This window comes from Eptatretus burgeri, chromosome 3 (assembly GCF_056783735.1).
Source record: "Eptatretus burgeri isolate ZD-2024b chromosome 3, Ebu_testis_v1, whole genome shotgun sequence".
Classification (NCBI taxonomy): Eukaryota; Metazoa; Chordata; class Myxini; order Myxiniformes; family Myxinidae; genus Eptatretus; species Eptatretus burgeri.
Genome location: NC_140963.1, coordinates 19,049,145 through 19,063,433, shown reverse-complemented (window position 1 = coordinate 19,063,433; position 14,289 = coordinate 19,049,145). Strand labels below are relative to the sequence as shown.

At 45.4% G+C, this 14,289-nt stretch overlaps 1 pseudogene across 1 annotated transcript in view; it reads right to left on the bottom strand.

Moving 5' to 3' along the window:
* LOC147029491 (uncharacterized) overlaps nt 1-14,289 on the bottom strand; it is a 210,977-nt pseudogene that overhangs the window by 188,672 nt on the left and 8,016 nt on the right. Inside the window, exons 2-3 of the transcript XR_015055688.1 lie at nt 13,880-14,015; nt 8,993-9,054 (exon numbers count right to left, since the gene is read on the bottom strand). The product of XR_015055688.1 is annotated as an uncharacterized LOC147029491 (transcript). The remainder of the gene's footprint in view (nt 1-8,992; nt 9,055-13,879; nt 14,016-14,289) is intronic.

The window sequence follows — 14,289 nt, the reverse complement described above, 5'->3', positions numbered from 1 at the left end:
TGTTATATATGGATACAGATAGTTATATCTTAGAAATTAAGACAAGTGATGTATATGAGGATATGATTGATAATATTGATATATATGATACAAGTAATTATAAGTCAGGTGATGTGTTGTTTTCATCAAAGAATAAAAAGGTTATTGATAAGTTTAAAGATGAATTGGGTGGGAAGGTCATGAGTGAATTTATAGGATTGAGATCAAAGTCTTATATGCTTTTACGTATATTGATAATAATAACATTGAAAGGTGTGATAAGAAGCTAAAGGGAATAAAGAAAAATATAATAAAGGAAACAATAAACTTTAAACATTATTACAACTGTTTAACCTTAAAGAAGGAAGAGTACAGAAAAATGACTACAATAAGAAGTTATAAACATCAATTATATACAGAAGAGATAAATAAGAAAGCATTCGGAGCTTTTGATGAAAAAAGATATATTTTAGAGAATGGAATCAATCGTGTGCTGTATCACATGATTGGGTTTTCGTGTGTCATGACTCGGCCGCTAGGGGTGGCAGTGATGTACATCCAGACGGGCAATAAAGCGGAGTTACTGCTACGCTCTCGCTCTCCATGTTCTGCTGCGCCTCGGACACCACAATTGGCGACGAGGATGGTTGATCGACGAGTCACGGTGCACGGACAGGTGCCCGTTTTCGTCGGAGACAACTTCGAATTGTTTTCAGAACAGTTGGGGTGCTATTTCCACGCGAATGATGTGGTCGACGAGAGCAAAAAGAAGTCTATCTTGCTCGCCTCGCTATCGGCGGAACATTATCGACTGCTGAGTGATTTGGTGACGCCGGACAAGCCCAGTGATGACGGGCTGTCGTTTCGGGACATTGTGCAGAAGATGAAAGCACACATGGCGCCGGAGAAGTCATTACAGCTGGCTCGATACCAGTTTGATCACCTCGCGAAAGGTACAGAGGAGCGCGTCGCTGATTTCGTGGCACGAGTGAAGCATTCGTCCGTGGCCTGCAAGTTCACGGCAGAGGAGCATCCAGCTCGGCTCAGAGATCGTTTTATTTCTGGTTTGCGAGATGCGAAAATGGTTTCGGCGGTTCTACGGCTGAAGGGTGAAGCCATTACATTTACCTCGGCGGTCGACACTGCTACAGCTGTCGAGCAGACTCTCAGAGATGTTTGGGCCATCACCGGGCGCGGCATGCCGGATGGCCCGGGGGCCCACGCGGTGTCGCGAGCGCCCCGGGACGCACGCACGACCTTCAGTGCGGACCGGGGCCGGACGTCGCCGCGCGGCCGCACGAGTGGCGAGGTGACCCCGCGGACGTGTTTGGGATGTGGAGGTCGACACCTGCGCCGTGTGTGCCCGTTTAAAAGCACCATGTGTTTACGTTGTCACAAGGTGGGTCATCTGAAGCGTGTGTGCCGAGGGGCGTTGGCCACCGTTAAGGTCATGGACGGCAATGTGCGAGGTGACCTCAGCGACCCGGGGTGGAACCGGCAGCCATTGATGGGCCTGTTTTCAATTGGCCCTGCGGCGGCGCGCCCGATGACGGTGGAAGTTGAAGTGAACAACACGCCGATCACGTTTCAGGTTGATACGGGAGTGGCGGTGTCGATCATCGGCGAACAGACCGCGCGTAGACTCAACGACCTGAAGTTATCAGGACGGACCTCACACTGTTCACGTACACCCGCAAGAAGATAATGCCAGTCGGGATGGCAGACGTGTCTGTGCGGTACCAAGGCCAGGTCGCCGCGCTGCCGTTATACGTCGTGCTGGGGAGGGGTCCGTCTCTCCTAGGCCGAGACTGGCTGACCCGCATCAGGCTAGACTGGGCCGCTGTTCACCTTGTGCAACCCGTGCCGATCCGATGGGAGGATCAGTTGGAGAAGATTCTTCAAAGACATCAAGGTTTGTTTTGCGACGACCTTGGGAAACTCAAGGGCGTGGAGGCAAAACTCTTCCTGAAGGAGGGGGTGGTTCGTCGTTTTTGTAAACCACGACCGGTGCCGTATGCTCTGCGGGACAAGGTCAAGGGTGAACTGGATAGGCTGGAGGCCTGTGGAGTGATCGAGCGGGTGTCGTACTCAGATTGGGCCACCCCGGTCGTCACGGTGCTGAAACGGAATGGAGACGTCCGATTGTGCGGGGACTTCAAGTCCACGGTTAACCCGGGGCTCAGCGTGGAGCAATATCCACTGCCGTCAATCGATGAGATATATGCACGATTGGCGGGGAGTCAATACTTCACGAAGCTTGATCTACGTGATGCATATTTTCCCCTGCCGATGGATCCCGGGAGTAGCAACCTGTTGACAATCAACACATGTCAAGGGCTCTATCGATATACCCGACTCTGTGTTGGGATTGCTTCGACCCCGCCTTGTGGCAGAAAGCCATGGATCAGGTTTGCATTGGCCTACCCGCTCAAACCTACCTGGACGATGTGCTCATTGCGGGGAAAACAGCGGACGAGCATCTTGCGAACATTGCCCAAGTGCTCACGAAGCTAGAAGCGTGCGGCCTGCGCTTGAACAGAGACAAGTGCGCGTTCTTCAAGCAGCGCTTGGAATACTTCGGGCACATCATCGCGCCGGAGGGGCTGTTGAAAGGCCCTCGGAAGGTGGAGGCGATTCAGCACATGCCACCGCCTCGCGACAAGACGCAGCTGCGCTCGTTCATTGGTATGGCCCAGTATTACCAAAGGTTCATGCGCGGGCTCAGCTCACAGCTTGTGCCGTTAACATGGTTGCTCAGGAAGGATGAACGCTGGGCCTGGGGGCCTGCACACCAGGTGGCGTTCGACCGCGTCAAGCGGCTGCTCACAGAGGATACGGTCCTCGTGCACTACGAGCCTGCGCGTCCGCTCTTATTGGCATGCGACAGCTCTGCATATGGCATCAGGGCAGTGCTCTCCCACAGGATGGACGATGGTTCCGAGAGGCCTGTTTGTTTTGCATCCCGGACCCTGTCCGCAGCAGAGTGGGAATATGCCCAGATCGAACGCAAGGCTCTCAGCCTCGTCTGGGGTGTGCGGAGGTTTCATCAATACCTGCAGGGGTGGCATTTCACTTTGCAGACGGATCACAAACCACTTCAATTCATCCTGAGACCCGAACGCGGGGTACGGTGGTAGCGGCCGCGCGAATACAGCGGTGGTGTCTGTTTCTTGCTGCTTACGATTACGATATTCAGTTCCGGAGCACCGAAAAGCATGCTAACTGCGACGGGCTCTCGCGCTTGCCTTGTGCGGAGGGTCTAGCTGCGTCTGAGTCGGCCGACCGGGTTTATGTGTTCGCGCTGGGCCAGGTCCAAAGGGGGCGAATCACGGCCAGACAGGTCGCGGTGGAATCGGCTCATGATCCAGTGCTCGCCCGTGTCGTCCAGGCGATTTCTACGGGGAATTGGAGCGATCTACCTTCAACACCGGCATTTCAGCCTTTTGCGTCGTGCGCATCGGAGCTGTCGTTGGTCCAACGGTGTGTTATGTGGGGAATGAGGGCGGTGATTCCACCGAAGTTCAGGCAGTGGTGTTTGGAAGATCTGCATGTCAGTCACCTTGGCGTCGTGAAGACCAAGAGTCTTGCTCATAGCCTGTTGTGGTGGCCAGGGTTGGACATTGAGCAGTTGGTTGAGCGTTGCACCACGTGCCAAACATGCTGATAACCCACGTCGAGCTTCGGGACTATGGCCTACCCCAGCCAGGGTCTGGCAGAGGGTTCATGTGGATTTTGCCGGGCCGGTTAATGGCAAAATGTTTTTGATTGTGATCGATGCATTCTCTAAATGGCCGGAGGTTGTAGTGATGCAGCATACATCAGCAAACATTACAGTAGAAAAACTGCGGACGATCTTTGCTAATGAAGGATTACCCAAGGTTCTGGTCTCTGATAACGGTCCGCAGTTCTTCGCGGGTGTATTTGATGAGTTTATGTGTCAAAATGGTATTCGACATCTAAGGTCCGCACCGTATCATCCTGTGACGAATGGGCAGGCGGAGGCATTTGTTAAGATGTTGAAACGGGCTTTGCGCAGGGGGGTGTTGCACGTGTGCAGACTGTGGTCGATGTCTTTTTGCTCCAATACAGGAACGCGATTCATCCTGTCACGGGCGATTCTCCTGCCATTCGTCTCTGTGGACGGGCATTGCGGTCCAGACTGGATTTGCTGCGAACTGGAGGGTCGGTGAGTGGGGCGGTGTCGCGCCCGACGCTGCTACGCGGTTTTGATGTGGGGACAGCGGGTAATGGTGCGCGATTATTTCCACGGTTCCAAATGGGTGCCGGCTGTGGTCTCTGTGTTACTGGGGCCGGCGAATTGCATGGTGCTGACTGATGGTGGGGAGGTGTGGAAGCGGCACGTGGACCAAATGCATGATCACTGTTCAGCGTCAACCTCCCCCCCTCCCCCCCCATGCCGAGCGATGTGGGACCCCCACCTGTGATGTCACCGTGGCCAGACGTTGTATCGACAGGGCCGGACGTGTCGACGCCCGCGGGGTGTTCACCTGATTCAGTCCTGCTCGAGGACGACGAGCAAGCTTGTCGGCCGGGGGCGGTTGTTGTTGCGGATTGGGCAAGTCCGGCGAGGGTGTCACCTCGACCTAGCCGGAAGGCATCTGAGCCTGGGCCGTCTGGCGTCGGTGCCCGCTCGAGGCGGGTCAGGAGACAGCCGCGGTACTTGGAGGATTTTGAATGTTGATTGGTTTCGTTTGGTCATGTTATATTGTCATTTCATCATTTGACTTGTCATTTTACGAGGGGAGGAGTGTGCTGTATCACGTGATTGTGTTTTCGTGTATCATGACTCAGCCGCTAGGGGTGGCGGTGATGTACATCCGGACGGGCAATAAAGCAGAGTTACTGCTACGCTCTCGCTCTCCATGTTCCGCTGCGCCTCGAACACCACAAATAGTCTCCCTTATGGTTATAATGATAAGTGTTAAGATATTGGTTTGGGAATTTTAACAGGCTACCACCATCTTTTTACTGATTTATAAATGAAAGAACCAAGCAGTAATCAAACCAAAGAGTGGAGATGTAATCAGCGTTTGTATTTAAATGGGAAACATGAAGAATGTGAGAAATATCAAATAAGTCTTGTTCAAGAAATAACCAGGGTAAAAGTAGATAAAACAAATAAGGCCTTAGTTATTTTATAACTTGGTTTACGCAGTTCTTCAGCTAAAATGTAGTAGGTAGGTCGAAAATATAAATATAAATATAATTTCCATTTTTAGAAATTAAATTTTTTTATGATTTTTTTTTGGATGTTCCATGGAAAAGACAAGGGTAGGTGGAGGAAAAAGAAATATAAATCCCGGACCAGGAGGATCTAAGAAATCTAAGATCTAAGAAATCTAAGAAATCTAAAAATGGTTAGATCATTTGAATGATCTAACCATTCAAATGCAGGATGCCCATGTTCACTGTATCATCTGATGTGAAAAACAATAAAGAAGGATTAAAACTTGTTTTTACAATATAGTCTGGCATGTTTTTCTTATAGAAACCTGTTGGATCATCAAACAAATGGAAATAATGCGAAAGTCAACGAGGAGTCTACGAGGAGTCAACACGCTCAAAACAGTCAATCAGAGCCATAACCAGCTCTTACTTTTCAGTGGGCATCTGATCGTACCATCTCCCCATCCCCATGAGCACATCAAAGGCTGATTTCTGGTCTGTTGAAAGCTGAATATCAGCATCTCGCAGGGAAACTTTGATGTACTTGGCACCGAAATCTTTCAATACGAACAGCGGTGTGCAACTTTCGATGGAAACAAAATCGGCACCATCGAGAGTAGCCTGCAAATCATCCCTGCTGCTACACTGAATTGATGCAATCGTTCATCCAGAATATTCGTCGTCAAGATGTTGTGTGATTAAATCACCAATACAGTCACTCAAATTTATACCGCTGACATACTTCTTAACAATCACTTTTGCCTCTGAAACCACAGTCAATCTGAACCACGCTGGCAACTGCTCAGACGCCATGACCGAAGACGACTGCGCAGTTCTACTGCGCAGCTCGACTGCGCAGTTTGGTTAAAAGTGACTCGGCATTTTGGCGCGCGCGCAAGAAATTATATTTTGAAAATAAATGCCGACGTTTACATTTCGCGTTTTGAAACTTTTGCACCTTCGGCGGAAAATGTATAAATATATAAAATTACCCCCGTGCGGGAGTGACTGTCATCTCTGCGAGAAAATATATAGCCTCCTGAAGGTAGGGCAGTTTTTGCAAACTTTGAAGTCATGTGATGCGAAAATCGAAAATCCGGCCTGACAAAATTTAGATATTGTCCCATAGATTTATATGCCACAATCAAATTCAAGATTGCTTGAGAAATGTAGGAGATATATTTTGAAAATCGTCATTTTCGCATGAAAATCATCATTTTCGCATTTTTGGCCAACTTTGAAGTCACGTGACACGAAAACAAAAGCGAATATCGAAAATCCGGCCTGACCAAATTTAGATATTGTACCATAGATTCATATGCCATAAATAAATTCAAGATTGCTTGAGAAATGTAGGAGGAGATAGATTTTGAAAATCGTCATTTTTGCATTTTTTGCCAATTTTGAAGTCACGTGACACGAAAACGAAAGCGAATATTCAAAATCCAGCCTGACCAAATTTAGATATTGTCCCATAGATTCATATGCCACAATCAAATTCAAGATCGCTTGAGAAATGTAGGAGGAGATAGATTTTGAAAATCGTCATTTTCGCATGAAAATCGTCATTTTTGCATTTTTTGCCAACTTTGAAGTCACGTGACACGAAAACAAAAGCAAATATCGAAAATCCGGCCTGACCAAATTTAGATATTGTACCATAGATTTATATGCCATAAATAAATTCAAGATTGCTTGAGAAATGTAGGAGGAGATAGATTTTGAAAATCGTCATTTTTGCATTTTTTGCCAATTTTGAAGTCACGTGACACGAAAACGAAAGCGAATATTGAAAATCCAGCCTGACCAAATTTAGATATTGTCCCATAGATTCATATGCCACAATCAAATTCAAGATCGCTTGAGAAATGTAGGAGGAGATAGAATTTGAAAATCGTCATTTTTGCAACTTCAAAGGCCTCATGACCTTGACCTTGACCTTCGGTGACCTTGAAAGTCATACCATCGTGTACGCCTCATCGACCTCTATCAGGATCACTAATGCCCAGATCTCCCGCTTCAACTTCATTGTGAACGGACGGACAGACGGACGGACGGACAGATCGTCACCTCTCCTCTCAACACCAATATTATTAGGTCATGCTCGAAGAGATGACCTAAAAAGGCTAAAAATGTGTTTTATACTTATATTTCATTTCGGCGAATATACCGTCGGTGGATCTGCAAACCAAGTTATGAAATAACTAAGGCCTAAGCAGATAAATTTAATTACAAATAAGTTGGAGGATGTAAAGAAAAAAAATTAATATCCTTGAATGGACTGAAAACTTTGATGGTTATCAATTGAACAATGGAAAAACAATTTACTACAATCTCAAAATGATATGTGGGCTCAGGAGGTGGTCAAATAAGAGCATTAAGAGAAGTTTATCATTTCATTTCTGCTCAACAACGACACTTAAACCAAGAACCAAGTTCCAAGTTATTCTTTGTGAATATACTCGATGGAAATGAATGTTAAAAGAAAATTAAGTCATTCCCTAAAGTAGAACATGGACAAATATTCGTTGGTTCGCTCTTTGAGTATAATGAAAACATGAAAGGGAAGAAGTGCTTTAATCAGCAAACTTTGTCTCAATCTTTCATCGTCTCAATTTTACATTTGCTTGTATGGGAGGGGAAGAAATGAGTGTCCCATTTTACATTTGCTTGTATGGGGGGTGGGGGGGGGTAGGAAATGAGTCTCCCATTTTAAGCTTTTGAGGCTTGGATCAGAAAGTTTTCCCTTTTTCCCCATTCATTTGAATGGGCATCCCAGAAACCCCATTTATCATCTACTGATGGAGTCTCCAGAGACACGCTCTGACTGGAAGTCGGCCTCACCATCACTTAGTGAGGCAACAGAAGAACCCCCATCAGGGTCACAAACATTACAATGAGAATCCATTGCCGAAGAAAAGGGCTCATCAAAGCAACACTCTGAGATTTCATCCTGAGCATTCTGCTGTACATGAGCTTAATGAGGCTCAGCTACCTCACTGGATGAGTCCATCACAGACAGATCGTGAGTTAGTACACATTCACCGCTCCCCAGAGGGAGGGGGGACATGACCAACACAAGGTTCAACAAGGGACAAATATAGAGGCTCAACCTCACATGGAGGTTGAACCTCAAAACACCGAAGACACTTGGGTGCTGTCTGGACAACACATAAGTTCCCGATATTTATAGCATGATCCTCAACCGACTCTGAAAGTGGAGGAGGTTGAGGAATTACTTCAGCTGGAGGTGACTGCTGAGGAGGAGGTTGCGCTCCTTTACAAACCACTTCAGTGAAGGTTGGGGGACCAGCCAATACCTCATTGTCTGGCTCGTTGAGATTGGAGGAAGATGAGAGGGTTCTTTTCCTATTTCTTTGTTTGTCTACAATGGGGCTCTCAGCATCCATACTATTAACATTATCAACAATGATCTCATTCGCACCATGGTGTGCATCATCAGCCAGGCTCGTAACTCCACCCGTGGACCTCTTTGGGCAGGAGTCATTTAAATGACCACATTAGCCACACTCAAAGCAAACTCGAGACTCTGTAGAGACAAAGACCATACAAGTGTTCCCTTCGACCTTGAAGGCCAATGTCGCATTTAATGAGGTTACACCATGCGGTAAAATCATATAAACAAAACGACGAAAGGACATGATGTGTTTTAAACGGTTATTTTTCCCTCGTGAAAGAATCATAGTAACTGAAGAAATGACAGAACCAAGTTTATTGAGTTCATTAACCAGTTCTACATTCTTAATGAATGGAGAAATATTAGAGAGAGAGAAACCCGAACTGCCGGCGTGTCGAGAGGACATACCTGGACAAACATGTCGGGAGGAAAGAAAAGCCCATGCTCGACGCCTTGAGCAACAATGTTTCCTGTGGAAAAAAGATTACCACACGTTTATTCATGCGAGAAGCCACTTTTACATTCCCAAACCGATTATCTCCCCAACAGCAAGGATAACGGCCTCCACGTCGATTCCCGACGGAGGTGTACAAACTAACCTGTGTTTCCGGGTTAGCATTTCAAGAACTGTGTTAGGAGAGCTATCCACCATCATTTCCACATTTAAATAAAGAAATCATTAATGAAGCACTCATAAACAAAGGCTACAATAAACAAACCAAAAAAAATTACGAAAAAGGAGAAGTAGATTATAATTTATAACACAAAGTGAGAAAAAGGAGGAGGGAAATGCCTCAATTGGGAACCTTCACCGGTACCACCACACGCACTCTCTTGACTCTCACTCTCTCTGTCTTAATATAGAGGGGGGATAGCTTGACAGGGAGATACATAAAAACACTGCACAAAGGGTAGGGTGGGGAGACAAACCATGAACACGGAGAGCTACAAAGCCCCAACACAAGGAGAGAGAGAGAGAGAGAGAGAGAGAGAGAGAGAGAGAGAGAGAGAGAGAGAGAGAGAGAGAGAGAGAGAGAGAGAGAGAGAGAGAGAGATAGAGATAGAGATAGAGATAGAGATAGAGATAGAGATAGAGATAGAGATAGAGATAGAGATAGAGATAGAGATAGAGATAGAGATAGAGTTTTTTTACACATACATATATAGAGGGGGTGGGGTGGGGAGTGAATTGAGAGAAAGGAGGAGGAGGAGATGGGGACCATACTCTGTGCAGAGTGTTGGTGCTGCCTTTGCAGTCTCCTTGGCTACTGGACACAATCCTGGATGCGTCGCCACTCCAACACAGGATACAAGCAAGCTGGCACTCATTTTGCCGACCTCGGAAAGATGACAGGCCGAGTTAACCCCACCTGGTATTAATTCAACAGCTGAGCGGGATTTCAACTCAGGATCCTAGGATCCAAAGCCCACCACCCTGACCATTAAGCCAACACCAGGCATACAGAGAGAAAGTGTTATGCTTTATGAACCACACACATCCTGTTTTATATTTTCTCTTCCTAACAATTATATCTCAAACATACACACAATTGTACAATATCACCTCGTCCTAAAATATAATATAATTTAAAGGATTGCTGTAAATTATGTGTATTTCACAACATCCTCTGTTCAACTTCATTGAAATTGTGAACCTCAAAACATCGTTCCCTCACCTAAAGTGAGAACCTTAACCTGTAAGCAATTGAATGGTTTCCCGACCACACGTTTCATCAGCTGGGCACCGTTCTTCCTCGAGGTTTCAATACTTTCAGCCCAGAACCTTTCCAAACGGCAGATCCACTACCTTGGTCATAGATCAACATTAGTGGATTCAACGGCGGATCCACCACCTTGGTCACGGATCAACATCAGTGGATTTAACGGTGGATCCACCACCTTAGTCACGGATCAACATCAGTGGATTACCTACATCAGTCGATCAACAACCTCTGTTGTGTCCAGACAGTCAGTCAACCCATCAATGCAAAATCACGAATCAGACTTTACTCGCTGGAGAATTTAACGTATTATCACATCGTTACAACTCCCATCACACATTCCATTACATGATTATACACTAAGTCATGCACATCTTACATGTTATACATAAAAATAACCTGTCCACCAACAAACATGACCACCCTACTCATCTTTGGACCAAACTGTCGTTCAAATATTCAAACGGTTATCTATAAACCTTTTTTTACCTGCTTCCTTGTCTCCAAGCAACCACTGGAATGGGTTTAAGAGGTTTACATAAATATTTTTAATAATGTATTTTTTAAATATCTCCTTGATTATATGTTTCCTATTTGTATTGTATTTCACTAATTATATTTGGTGTCATTTTATGATGTCAAAGAAAACTTGTTTTAATCTGCTGACTGTAGCACCCTGTGTTAGTGAACCTCTGACTTGTTGTTTTAGTCTATTGACAAGTTCAATGCTGCGTATGGTTGCTCTCACGGTCCTTGTAACTAACTGTACCATAGAATAGCTTCTTATAAATACTGCTATCTAAGGAAGGTATTGGTACAATGTGGAATGGAAAAGCATTCGTACAAATAATTTGGTGTGAAATATATACATGCTGTGTCCAACCCAAAAACCTTGAGTAGCTTTCACCCGAGTTTTGTGGGAAATTCAATAAACAAATGTAAAAAACACAACGTTGCACTATCGACGTTTCAAGGAGATGTGCATAGACACTAATCTTTTTAAAAAGCTGCCAATCATTGTGACGGATAGAAAAAAAACTGTTCGTTAATTTAGAAAACATGTTAGTATTGCAAATGGCTCGGAAATCGGATGTTACCAAATACATTTTGCTTTGAAACTCACAAAAAGAAACCATATAACCTTTGTAAAGCACAACCGAGTCAAATAAAATAACTAATTGCTTTAGAAACAAACACGAGGACAAAGGAAAACATGACCGCTCGTACGCTGCTGAAGTTTTTAAGTTCAAACCTCCAAGATACGGGACGAAAGTTTCCTGCCACGGCGCCCATAACCAAGCATGGAGGAATGCGCACACACACCCACGGAGAGTCCTTTTGCAGATCCAAATCTACCCACATGTACCTCTACCTTGTAGTAACTGCCATGTCTACCTTGTAGTAGTCTACCTTGTAGTCTACCTTGTAGTAAACTGTACATCCAGATCAGGCTACAAACTGTACTGCTCTCAACTGTAGCATGCTCAGCAAGCAGTTTAAGCATTCAAGCAAGTATTCCAATTAAATGGTCAATGGGGATCTGTCTGTCTGTGTCTCTGTCTGTGTCTCTGTCTGTGTCTCTGTCTGTGTCTCTGTCTGTGTCTCTGTCTGTGTCTCTGTCTGTGTCTCTGTCTGTGTCTCTGTCTGTGTCTCTGTCTGTGTCTGTCTGTGTCTGTCTGTCTGTGTCTGTCTGTGTCTGTCTGTCTGTGTCTCTCTCTCTCTCTCTCTCTCTCTCTCTCTCTCTCTCTCTCTCTGTCTCTCTCTCTCTCTCTCTCTCTCTCTCTCTCTCTCTCTCTCTCTCTCTCTCTCTCTCTCTCTCTCACAGTCTTATGACTGCTGGTTGCATCATTAGTCAGGGACACAGCTATGCCGCTGATGCAGTGTCCCTATTACCAGTACACTGGTACTCATTTTGCTGACCTCGGAAGGATGACAGACTGAGTCAACCCCACATGGTATTAATTCAGCAGCAAACGAGGCTTGAACTCAGGACCCTGGATCCCAAGTCAACCACCCTAAACCGCGAAGCCATCTCCAGGCAATGAGGAACTGCTGGCTTGGCAAGCGACAGCAAGCTGATTGGTATACCCGCAAAAACTAAACATCGCCGATTTCTTAACATTTTTAGATTTCACTCCAGATTTTGAGTTATTTAATCCACATGATCTGATCTTCTAAACTTAAATTATATTTAAAGGCTGGCTTGGCAAGCGATTAGTGATCACTGATCCATCATATTAAACACCCCCTGGAGATGTCCAAAATATCAAATTTGTCTGAATAAGACAAATGAACACTTTTTAGCATCGGAACGGCTGCTGAGTTCAAATCTGGAGCTTATCCTATATATTATTTCTGGAACGTCTGCGCGTAATTTGACGTTTCTCCTCCGAAACTGCGGGACGGATTGTCGCCAAGTTCGACATGCGGGTGTTCTATGGTCTAATGAACAGCATGGGCTATGTGAGATGGCGCCAGACGGACAGGTTCGGGAATTTTTGGCGTTTTTCTAATTTTTACATTCGTTTGCGTGGCGACGTGTTACGTCACCGCTGAGAGGCGTAATGACGTCATTTCATCTGTCGTCGACAGACCGTCACCGCTGAGAGGCGTAATGCCACTCCTGGAAAACAGAGTCTGCAATGTAGAACCCTCTTATGCACATGCTGACGACCAAAGAAGGTGAATTTGACACAAAAAAAATGTAACAAGAAACATTGTATATTAAGAAATTCGACAAATCACATTGTGAACACTGGATATATTTGATGTCCTAATGAACCCTCACTTTAGAAACTTCGTGCGGAGCGTGGGTTTGGCTTGTATTTTATAACTAGTAGTAATGCCCGGCGTTGCTCGGGCTAGCAATAAAGCCTGGTGTTACCCGGGCTTTCTTGCAAATTTCCTGAATAGCTGTTAGCGGTTAGCGGTTAGGGGTTAGCGGTTAGGGTTAGCTGTTAGCTGTTAGGGTTAGGGTAGCTAACCCTAACCCTAACACTAACCCAAACCCTAACCCTAACAGCTTGGCGTAGCGGAGGTAAACAGCGCCCAGGGCAAAGTGGAAATTTGCATCCCCCGTAGGCCTTAAACTTGAGTGGATTTGAATGGAAAATCCCATAAGGGATATCGATTTATCGATTTTTTCGAATATCGGAAGTGTTATGGAAAAAATTTATTGCCAATGACCTAAGTTGGACCAAAAGCCATAATCGTACCAAATTTGGATGGAATCCGTTGGAGTTTGTGAAAATGCATCAAAACGAATTTTGAGGGGCCTCTTAAGGAAGACAATAATATCATTAGTATATGTGCCAAATCTAGTTTCATTTCATGCAGTAACAAAAATCTGATGGTGGAACAAAGAAAGGGGCATGTCAAAATATTAATATAGATTCAGCTTAGTTTAAGAGATTGTCGAGGTTAAGGCATGGGCGGAAATGAAATAAAGCCACAAACCCTGGCGTCTCTGGGCATTTATAAGCATTCCAATGTACCCAGCGATTCGTAGCTATGATGAACAGGCATTCGATAATATGAGTGAGGAAAATGAAAAAAAAACAAAAAAAAACTTTACCATTAAGAAATTGTTGCTGCCTGTTCCAAGTCAAGGTGTGGTTGAGCAGATGAAGAACATGGTGGTTTCAGACCCCAGCAAGGTCACCCAGGAAATGCCTTAAGACCCCATCTAGAGCGAGGTGGCCGAGGATCACCTGATAAAGGATACAATTAAATAAAGCTGTTAATTATCTTCAAGAGGGGGCGTTTTAATTAACCCAAACACCCAATTTTCACTCTTGCAGTTCCATGGAGATTCCTTCGTATGCATGCAAAGTTTCAGGCTGCTAGGTTTTATAGTTTTGGAGTTATGGAGGACACACTGAGACACACACACACACACACACACACACACACACACACACACACACACACACACACACACACACACACACACACACACACAAATGCACATACACACACACACAC